Genomic DNA, 10921 nt, shown 5'->3' with positions numbered 1-10921 from the left:
CACGTGCAGAGGCCATTTGTAGAGTTGAACGCCAGCTTCTGTGCCAGTTTGGGCGTTCAACTCTGGTTTTGGATCCTTTTCTGGCGCTGGACGCCAGCTTTGGGCAGAGAGCTGGCGTTGAACGCCAGTTTACGTCGTCTATTCTTGGCCAAAGTATGGACTATTATATATTGCTGGAAAGCCCTGGATGTCGACTTTCCAACGCAATTGGAAGCACGCCATTTCGAGTTCTGTAGCTCCAGAAAATCCACTTTGAGTGCAGGGAGGTCAGAATCCAACAGCATCAGCAGTCCTTCTTCAACCTCTGAATCTGATTTCTGCTCAAGTCCCTCAATTTCAGCCAGAAAATACCTGAAATCACAGAAAAACACACAAACTCATAGTAAAGTCCAGAAATGTGAATTTAACATAAAATTTATTAAAAACATCCCTAAAAGTAACTAGATTCTACTAAAAATATACTAAAAACAATGCCAAAAAGCGTATAAATTATCCGCTCATCAGTCTCCCACCTAGCACTTTTAGTTAGAGTCCTTAAGTTGGACATTTGGTGAGCTCCTTGTCATGGAGGCTTGTGCTTGAACTCATCCAGGAATCTCCACTAATGTTTGCAATTCCCCGGCAATGGTGCCATTTTGAAGAACGAAACTCTCGCGCAATCTAGAATTTTCACAAATAAATTCTCGTTGTAAGTATAGCTTCTATATCTACAAGAATTCCTTTATCACAAAAGTTTTGTTTGTCACTTAAGCAAACCCAATAAAAATAAATAACCGAAGTATTCAAATCTCGGGTCGTCTTCTGAAGGAATTACAGGGAAGTATGATTTATTATTGGTTATGAAAAAAGGTATATTTTTGGGTTTTGAAATAAGGAACAAGTAATTTAAATTAACAAGAAAAATAAATTAATAATTAGAAAATCTCTTGGCAAGGTATGAAAACTGGAAATCCTATCCTAGTTATCCTTATTAATTGTGATGAGAATTGGATTTTGCCCCCACTTTGTTAACCTCTAACTATGAAGGTAAGTTAAGTGGATGAATCAATTTGATTCCTCAGGTCCTAGTCAATTCCTAAGAAAAGACTAGAGTTATTGGAATTCAAATCAATCAGCAAAGATAACAATTATCAATCACAAGGAGTTTGATAACTCAAGTGTCTCCAATTAATTAACCAAAGCAAAAGGGGAATAAATCTTAAATTAAATTGAAAATATCCATAACATAAATAAATCAAAGCAATCTTAATTCTAAAATACCTCAAATTATATTAAATAGAACATTCAAATCTTAACATGGAAAAGTTCATAAGCCAATTTGGGAACATTAACAAGTAAAAGCATTGGAATAAATAAAAGTAGAAAAAAAACATAAATTAAAGGAACATTGAACCTGGAATTGAGAAATAACCATAAACTGAGAGGAATCCTAATTCTAAAAATCCAAGTCCTAAATCCTAAATCCTAAGAGATAGGAGAGAGCCTCTCTTTCTCTAAAACTACATCTAAATCCTAATAATTGTGAATGTGAATGTTGTGTTTTATTGTTTGGATGCATTCCCCCACTTTATAGCCTCTAATCTGTGTTTTCTGAGCCGAGAACTGGTCAGAAACAGCCCAGAATTCGCTGGTTACAAATTCAAACACGCTGATTTTTGTCACTGCGATGCGTTCGCATGGAGCAGGCATTTGCATCGATTAGCTGTATGGCCACTATAGCAAATTATATATCATTTCGAAGCCCCGAATGTTAGATTTCCAACACGACTGAAACCGCATCATTTGGACTTCTGTAGCTCAAGTTATGACCGTTTGAGTGCAAAGAGGTCAGGCTGGATAGCTTAGCAATTTCTTCAACTTCTTGTATTCCTTCTACTTTTGCATGCTTCCTTTCCATCCTCTAAGCCATTCCTGCCCTATAAACTCTGAAATCACTTAACACACATATCAAAGCATCGAATGGTAATAAGAGAGGATTTAAAAATAGGAAAATAAAAGCCAAAGAAGCATGATCTCAATCATAGCACAAAATCAGGAAGGATAACGTAAAATCATGCAAAACATATGAATAAGTGGGTAAAGAATTGATAAAAACCACTCAATTAAGCACAAGATAAACCATAAAATAGTGGTTTATCAGAGCTATTAGGTCATTGTAGGCTGAACTCATGTCGACCACGATGTAGTCTATATTGAGTGTCCTTGACTTGTTTCCTTTTCCAAAGGTCGTGTGTAGTGAGATGTATCCAAGTGGTTGGATTGGAGTGTCTCCCAGCCCGAACAGGCTGTTCAGATATGCTCTGAGTTTTTTTTCTTCCAGGTCGAGTTTGTCGAAGGCAGTTTTGAACAGGATGTCGGCCGAGCTTCCTTGGTCTACCAGTGTGTGGTGGAGGTTTGCGTTAGCCAATATGATAGTGATGACCATGGGATCGTCATGTCCCGAGATGATGCCAGCTGCGTCCTCTTTAGTAAAAGTGATTGTGGGGATGTCGGGTGCTTCCACTCTTCCCTGAACATGATATACATCTTTAAGATGCCTTTTGCGAGAAGATTTGGAGATCCCTCCTCCCGCAAATCCTTTGTGTATCATGTGGACATGTCTCTCAGGTGTACGAGGTGGTCGTTCAGCCCGTTCGACATCTTCGTCCCTTGTTTTCTTTCTTGGTTCGTCTGCTCGGCTGGCTAAGTACCGATCTAACTTTCCCTCTCTTACTAGTTTCTCTATGACATTTTTTAAGTCAAAACATTCGTTGGTTGAATGTTTATAGATTCGATGGTATTCACAATATTCAGCCCGATTTCCTCTTCCTTTTTTGCTTTTGAGTGATCGAGCTGGGGGTACCTTTTCAGTATGGCATAGTTCTCGGTAGACATCTACGAGAGATACCCGAAGAGGGGTGTAAGTGTGGTATTTCTTGCTCTTTTCTCTATGTTGATCTTCTTTTTTCTTAGACTCTTTATTCTTATCTCGAGAGGAGTAGGAGAATCCGGATTTTGAGGTCTCTCCGAGTTGAGAGTTTTCCTCCCTGTTGATGTACTTCTCTGCTCGTTCTTGCACTTCATTCAGAGATGTGGGATATTTTTTTGATATAGAGTGGCTAAAAGGTCCCTCTCGTAAGCCATTAATAAGACCCATAATGGCTGCCTCTGTTGGTAGACTTTGTATATCTAGACATGCTTTGTTGAATCTTTCCATGTAGCTGCGGAGACTTTCCCGATCTCCCTGTTTGATCCCTAACAGACTCGGGGCGTGCTTAGTTTTGTCTTTTTGGATGGAAAATCTGGCCAGAAACTTCTTGGCTAAGTCATCAAAGCTTGAGATAGACCTGGGGGCAAATTGTCGAACCATTTAATTACTGTTTTTGTTAGGGTGGTCGGGAAGGCTTTGCAGCGGACTGCATCTGAGGCATCGGTGAGGTACATTCGACTTCTGAAATTACTGAGGTTATGAGGGATCTGCTGTGCCATCATATAGAGTCATGTCGGGAAGTTTGAAGTCCTTTGGGATTTTGGTCCTCATGATCTCTTTGGTGAATGGATCTTGGTCCTTATGGGGGCTATCTTCGTGACTGGATTGAGTTGTTTTGGCCTTGAGATCTGCTTTGAGTTTTAGGAGCTTGTCCTTTAACTAGCGGCGTCGCCTAAATTCCCTTTGTAGGTATCTCTCAGCTTCTCGTTGATGCTCCACCTTTTTTTCGAGTTGTTTTAGGCGGTTTTGAAGAGCCTCCATGGCTTCTGTGTTTGGTGAATTCTTGTCTTTGTTAGGTTGAGGAGTATCTTTTGGTGTAGTGTCTGCAATTTTGTTTGGCGTTCTGTCTACCAAACCAGAGTTGAGCTCGTTGTCATGGTCATCCGCCATGTGGATGGAATGACTTCCAGGTTCCCCGACAACGGCGCCAATGTTCCGAGGGTTACCTGAAACTGTAGGTCGATCTCGGACGAGATCTTTTGTGCTGGTCGGCGCTGATGTGTCCGTTCGTTGGACTTGTTGGTGATGCTGATCCTTCGTCACTGGAGGGTGGTGGTACCTGCAAGGGACTCCGATGCTTAAGTTAGCAAGGGTATTAAGCAGGTTTTTAGTAGAATTAGAGTATGAGTTACACCTAGGTGCTCCAGTATATTTATAATAGTAGGAGATGACCTTTCTGGGGATAAGATAATTATCTTATCTTATCTTATCTTCAAGTGAAGTCATCTTATCTTCAAGGGAACCGCCCTAATCTCTATAGGCTTGGGCTGCCTTTGGATTTGGGTCGTGTTCCTCTATCTGGGCCCTTGTTGGGCTTTCCTGACAATTTTGGCCGAGCTCTTTGAGAAGAGGTCGGACAACTCGACCCAGGGTATGAACAAGATCTATACTCACAACGCAATTATTACTGAAAAATCTTTACCATCAACTTTTCGCTCGCATCAATTTTTGGCGCCGTTGCCGGAGAGTTGCAACAGTGTGCAAAATTATTGGTTGGTGTAAATATTTTATATTTACATATTTGCATATTTTATTTTTTTATTCTATTACTACGAGCTCTATGTTTCTTTCATTGAATGACGCGTTCGTTACCAGATCCGAGCTTAGCCGCGTTTGATCCTGAAATTGAAAGAACTATTTCACGTATTAGGCGAGCTCGGCATCGGTTAGCCTCTAAGGGTGATGAGGTGGTTCCTACCAATTCACCAGTCTTATCTGAAGGCGAATCCGAAGCGTCATTTGAGGAAGAAATAAGCTCCTTTCCTACTGATTCTTTTAATGTACGCGCAGGTATTATGGCGGAGCCTAGGAGGATTACTCTCCAGGAAGCAGGAGCTCCGGACTTTACCCTGCAGCCGTATCAAGTGCGTCACCCAAATCTGAATGCAGATTTTGAACTGAAGACTGCACTAATCAATTTACTGCCTAAGTTTCATGGCTTATCTGCTCAAGAGCCTATTAAGCACCTTAGAGATTTCCAGACAGCNAATTTACTGCCTAAGTTTCATGGCTTATCTGCTCAAGAGCCTATTAAGCACCTTAGAGATTTCCAGACAGCCTGTTAGGCGTCATGGTGCAGATGAAACTACAATTTTGCTACCTACCTTCCCGTTCTCTCTTGAGGGAAAGGTAAGAGAGTGGTTCTACATTCAACCTGAAACAGTTGTTACTAATTGAGACTTGCTCAGAAGGGAATTCCTGGAGAAATACTTTCCATCTGAAGTCACAGATAGACTGAGGAAAGAAATTTCCTGTATTGTTCAAGGTGGATCAGAGACTCTTTATGAGTATTGGGAGCGTTTTAGGAATCTCCTTGATTCATGTCCCCACCACAAGATCGATCAATTGGTATTGATCAGCTATTTCACGCAAGGCATGAAGCTTCAAGACAAGACTACACTAGATGCTGCAAGCAATGGTTCTCTGAAGAAGTACAAGATAGCAACAGAAGCATGGCAACTGATTACTGACTTAGCCGAGTCTACCCGAAATGTCGGGCACAGGAACAACCATCCCAAAGCTATTGCAGAGGTTTCCTCTAGTAGTGAGACTGCTGCTCTCACACAGACCCTGGGAGAGATAACTAACATACTAAAGCAGCTACAGCTGAATCAACAACAACAATTTCAGCCCCCTCCACAACAACTGTGTCAAAAATTGGTACCTTAGAGAGTATGCAGAATATGTGCCTGCTATACTCATTACACTGATGAGTGTCGGCAACTCCAACAAGAAGATAACACCTTGGCAGCTATCCATAATTTCTATGACTGTCCAAATCAAGGATACTATCACCAGGGTAGAAATTACAACCAAGGTTGGCAGGACAAGTCCAACCACGAATGGAGAGATAATTCCAAACAAGGATAGAGGGATAACTATAACCAAGGAGGCAGAGACAACAGTGGAAATCAGAGATGGAACAACAACAGTAATCAGCAAAACCGGTATCAACAGAACCAGAACCAGCCTTACCGAGCACTTTACCAAAGGCAAGGTCAGGCACCTCAAAACAACCAACAGCAAGCCTTTTCCTCTCCCAATGACGATTTGCTTTATACTATTGTGCAAAAGCAGACATCCATGGAGAACACACTTAACTCTACTCTCAACGGTCTGACCTCCACTTTACAAGCTCTTATATCCCGTTTGGACCAAGCTCCTACCTCCAACAATCAACCTTCAAGCTCCAATACATTTCCTTCTCAACCTTTACCCAACCCAAAGGGTGGAATTAATTCCATCACTTTGAGGTCCAGAACTACACTGCCAGAGAGGAGTTATGAGAACCCAAGCTCAAAAGAAAACATTCCGGTTGAAGACATTGTTGAGGTAGAGGATGCTGAAGAAGAAGACGCACAAGACATGGTTGAAAAAGAAGTAGCTCAGCCAAGGAATAGAGTACACAAGGAAGGTGAAGCTACAGAAGAAGCCATTCCTATTCCCTTTCCACACCTTGCTAGGAAATCCAGAAAGTAGATGGAACTAGACCCGAAGATGGTAGAGATATTCAAAAAGGTTGAGGTAACTATTTTCCTTTTTGATGCTATTCAACAAGTTCCTAAATATGCTAAGTTTCTAAAAGATTTGTGCATGCATAAGGATAAAATTAATGATTTAGAAACTATTCCTTTAGGTAGCTTAATATCTGCTTTAATAGGTGATATACCAGAAAAATGTGGGGATCCTGGTCCATGCATGGTTACTTGTGCTATTGAGGGTGTACAATTTTTTGACTGCATGTGTGACTTAGGTGCATGTGTTAGTATTATGCCATTATCTGTATATGATGCTTTGAGGCTACCTCCCTTGAAAAGGTCGGCAACACGTTTTGTTTTGGCAGATAAAAGCATAATTTCAGTAGTGGGAATTGCTGAGGACGTGCTGGTGAGCATTAGGGGGTTGACATTTCCTGTTGACTTTTATATTTTAGAGATGCCCCCTAATGACTCAGGAAAACCATCATCCATCCTGCTAGGAAGGCCATTTCTGAAGACTTCGAAGTTCAAGTTGGTCTTAGGAACATATTCTTTTGAGATTGATGGGAGGACATTGAGTTTCAACCTTGATGAAGCCATGAGGCATCCACAGGAAGAACACTCTATCTTCCAATGTGATGTTATTGAAGAAGTTGTGGCAGAAGTTCACCAAGAGGATATGGATGACAAGACAATGGAAGCAGATGCAAGTGTGGGGATGCCATCAGAGTATACTAGGACACCCCACTACCTTCCATGACTCCAGATGAACAAGAACCTAGCCATGAGCAGAAAACGGAATTGAAGCCCCTTCCATCCCACCTCAAGTATGCTTACCTTGAGGATAATTAGAAGCTCCCANAGCCATGAGCAGAAAACGGAATTGAAGCCCCTTCCATCCCACCTCAAGTATGCTTACCTTGAGGATAATTAGAAGCTCCCATTTATCATTGCAAGGGAACTCACTTCCCAACAGGAGGAGCAGTTGCTTAGTGTGCTGAGAAGACACAAGAAGGCTATTGGATGGAGCTTGGCGGATATAGTAGGCATCAGCCNAGGAGGAGCAGTTGCTTAGTGTGCTGAGAAGACACAAGAAGGCTATTGGATGGAGCTTGGCGGATATAGTAGGCATCAGCCCCCAAACCTGTGAACACTGCATATTTTTAGAAGAGGGAGCAAGGTCTGTCCGTCAACCTCAAAGGCGGCTCAACCCCACTATTCTAGAGGTGGTCAAGAAAGAAGTGACCAGACTGCTGGAAGCTGATATCATCTATCCAATCTCGGATAGCGAATGGGTTAGCCCAGTACAGGTGGTACACAAGAAGTCTGGCGTCACCACAGTGAAGAATCAGCATAGAGAACTCATAGCAAAGAGAGTGCAGAACTCCTAGAGAGTCTGTATTGATTATAGGCGTCTCAACCAGGCTACTCGCAAGGATCACTATCCACTTCCTTTCATTGATCAAATGCTTGATCGCCTGTCAGGTAAATCACACTACTGTTTTCTAGATGGTTACACCGGATATTTTCAAATTCATATAGCTCCTAAAGATCAGAAGAATACTACTTTTACATGTCCCTTTGGAAGGTATGCATATAAGAGAATGCCTTTTGGCTTGTGTAATGCACCGGCTACGTTTCAAAGATGCATGATGAGTATCTTGTCATATTTTCTTGAGAACTGTATGGAATTTTTTATGCATGACTTTAGTGTCTATGGTGATTCATTTGACCTTTGCCTGGATGGTTTAGCTAGAGTATTAGAAAGGTGTGTTAGTTCGAACCATGTATTAAATTTTGAAAAATGTCACTTTATGGTAAAATAAGGTATTATTCTAGGACATGTTGTTTCTAATACTGGTATCTCAGTTGATCCAGCAAAAGTAGATGTTATTTCTGGTTTACCTTACCCCTCCTCTGTGAGGGAAGTTCGTTCGTTCCTTGGTCATGCAGGTTTCTACCGGCAATTTATCAAGGACTTCAGTAAGGTAGCATTGCCTTTATCCCGACTGCTGTAGAAGGATGTTGAGTTCGAGCTAAGTGCGGACTGCATGGAAGCGTTTGATAGGCTGAAGACCGCTTTGACCTAAGCCCCCATTGTGAGAGGGCCTGACTGGAGTCAACCATTTGAGATTATGTGCGACGCCTCCAACCATGCAGTAGGAGCGGCGCTGGCTCAGCGTGACGGTATGGACCCTTTTATTATTGCTTATGCCTCTAAGACCTTAGACACTGCTCAGTCTAACTATACTACTACTGAACAAGAGCTTCTAGCTATTGTTTTTGCTCTGAATAAATTCTGAGCCTATTTACTTGGTACTAAGGTTGTAGTATACTCAGACCATGTAGCTCTAAAATATCTATTAGCTAAGAAAGAGTCTAAACCAAGGCTAATACGTTGGATATTGTTGCTGCAAGAATTTGATTTAGAAATTAAAGATCGGAGTGGTTCCCAGAATTTAGTGGCTGACCACTTGAGTCGCCTAGAGCACATTAAGAATGACTCCACTCCTATCAATGATGCTTTTCCATTTGATAGCTTGCACACAATATCTGAAGTAGTTCCTTGGTACGCACCTATAGCTAATTATTTGGTTAGTCGTACCTTCCCTCCTAATTTCACTAAGCATCAGAGGGATAAGCTCAAAAGCGAGTCCAAATACTATATATGGGATGACCGATATCTATGGAGATGTGGTGCTGACCAAATAATTAGACGGTGTGTGCCACAATCAGAATATATCCAAGACTGTGGATTCTGGTGGCCCACATTGTTTAAGGATGCTACCATTTATTGTGACTCCTGCTCCCCATGCCAAAGGTTTGGTAATATATCCAAGAGGGATAAAATGCCCCAACAACCTATGTTGTTCTGTGAAATTTTTTATGTTTGGGGCATTGACTTCATGGGTCCATTTCAAAATTCTAATGGTTTCTTATATGTACTGTTAGCTGTGGATTATGTCTCTAAATGGGTGGATGCTATTCCCACCCGTAATGATGATGCTAACACTGTTGTTTTCTTTGTTCGAAATAATATTATCTGTCACTTTGGATCACCACAAGCAATCGTGAGTGATCAAGGCACTCACTTTTGTAATAGGAGATTAACAGGTCTACTGAAGAAACATGGGATTGTTCATAAGGTAGCAACAACTTACCATCCCCAAATCAATGGACAAGCCGAGGTGTCTAACAGAGAGATAAAGCATATCCTGGAAAAGGTCGTCAAGCCTCAAAGAAAGGACTGGAGTTCCAGGCTTGCAGATGCGCTTTGGGCTTATCGAACAGCATACAAGACGCCAATCGGAATGAGTCCCTTCCGCTTAGTCTACGGAAAGGCTTGTCACCTCCCAGTAGAGGTAGAACACAAAGCTTTTTGGGCGGTACGGGAATACAACATGGGATTTGAAAAAGCCGGAGCTGAGAGGAAGTTGCAACTACAGGAGCTGGAATGCCTTCGCTTAGAAGCATATGAGAACTCCAGGCTATACAAGGAGAAGGTGAGGGCTGTGCATGACAAGAATATAAAGCGTAGAGAGTTCAGACATGGGGAGTTAGTTTTTCTTTATAACTCCAGGCTGAGACTTATGCCAGGCAAGCTAAGATCAAGATGGGAAGGCCCCTATAGGGTGGAGAAGGCTGAACCATACGGCGTCTTTCACCTACGCCATCCCTCAAGCCCCAAGATTCTCCAAGTCAATGGCCACCGGTTGAAGCTATACCATGGGGAGAAGATGAAGGACAACAAGGAACTGGAAATCTTCCTCTTGGAGGATCCACCAACAGCAGAAGACTGAGCTTGTGGACAGTCCAACTTAAGGACGTTAAAGAAAAGTGCTAGGTGGGAGACAACCCACCATGGTATGATCGTTTCTCTCTCTTCTTAGTTTTAGTCTAGTTGACTCTTCTCAGTATTACTGCACATTTTCTGCATCATCACCTGCATTCTACACAAAAAAGGGGGGCACACGATGTGCACGCGCTCATGCCGCGTACACGCCATGCGTAGCTGCGACCCCCATTGGAGTTGAACAGAGTGTTCTGTGGAGGCATGCTGGCAGCGTGCCCTACGCACAAACCAGTGCACGCGGACGCGTACTGGTGCACGAAATTGTGATACATATCCATGGCTCCAAAGGCTTGGTGCTCTGATCTAGTTTTATTGTCTGTCACAACTTCGCACAACTAACGTCGTTCACGTGACCCAGTAGGAAGTAATACCTTACGTGAGTAAGGGTCGAATCCCACGGAGATTGTCGGCTTGAAGCAAGTTATGTAAATCATTGGTGAGAATTTCAGATAAGCGCATAGAGATACTTTCGTTCCTCTGAACCTCTGCTTTCCTGCTGTCTCCATCCAATCAATCCTACTCCTTTCTATGGCTGGCTTTATGTAAGGATGTCACCGGTGCCAATGGCTACTTTCAATCCTCTCGGGAAAATGGTCCAAATGCTCTGTCACAGCACGGCTA

Source organism: Arachis ipaensis, chromosome B08 (genome assembly GCF_000816755.2).
Source record: "Arachis ipaensis cultivar K30076 chromosome B08, Araip1.1, whole genome shotgun sequence".
Taxonomy (NCBI): Eukaryota; Viridiplantae; Streptophyta; class Magnoliopsida; order Fabales; family Fabaceae; genus Arachis; species Arachis ipaensis.
Note: the sequence above shows the minus strand (reverse complement) of the source record.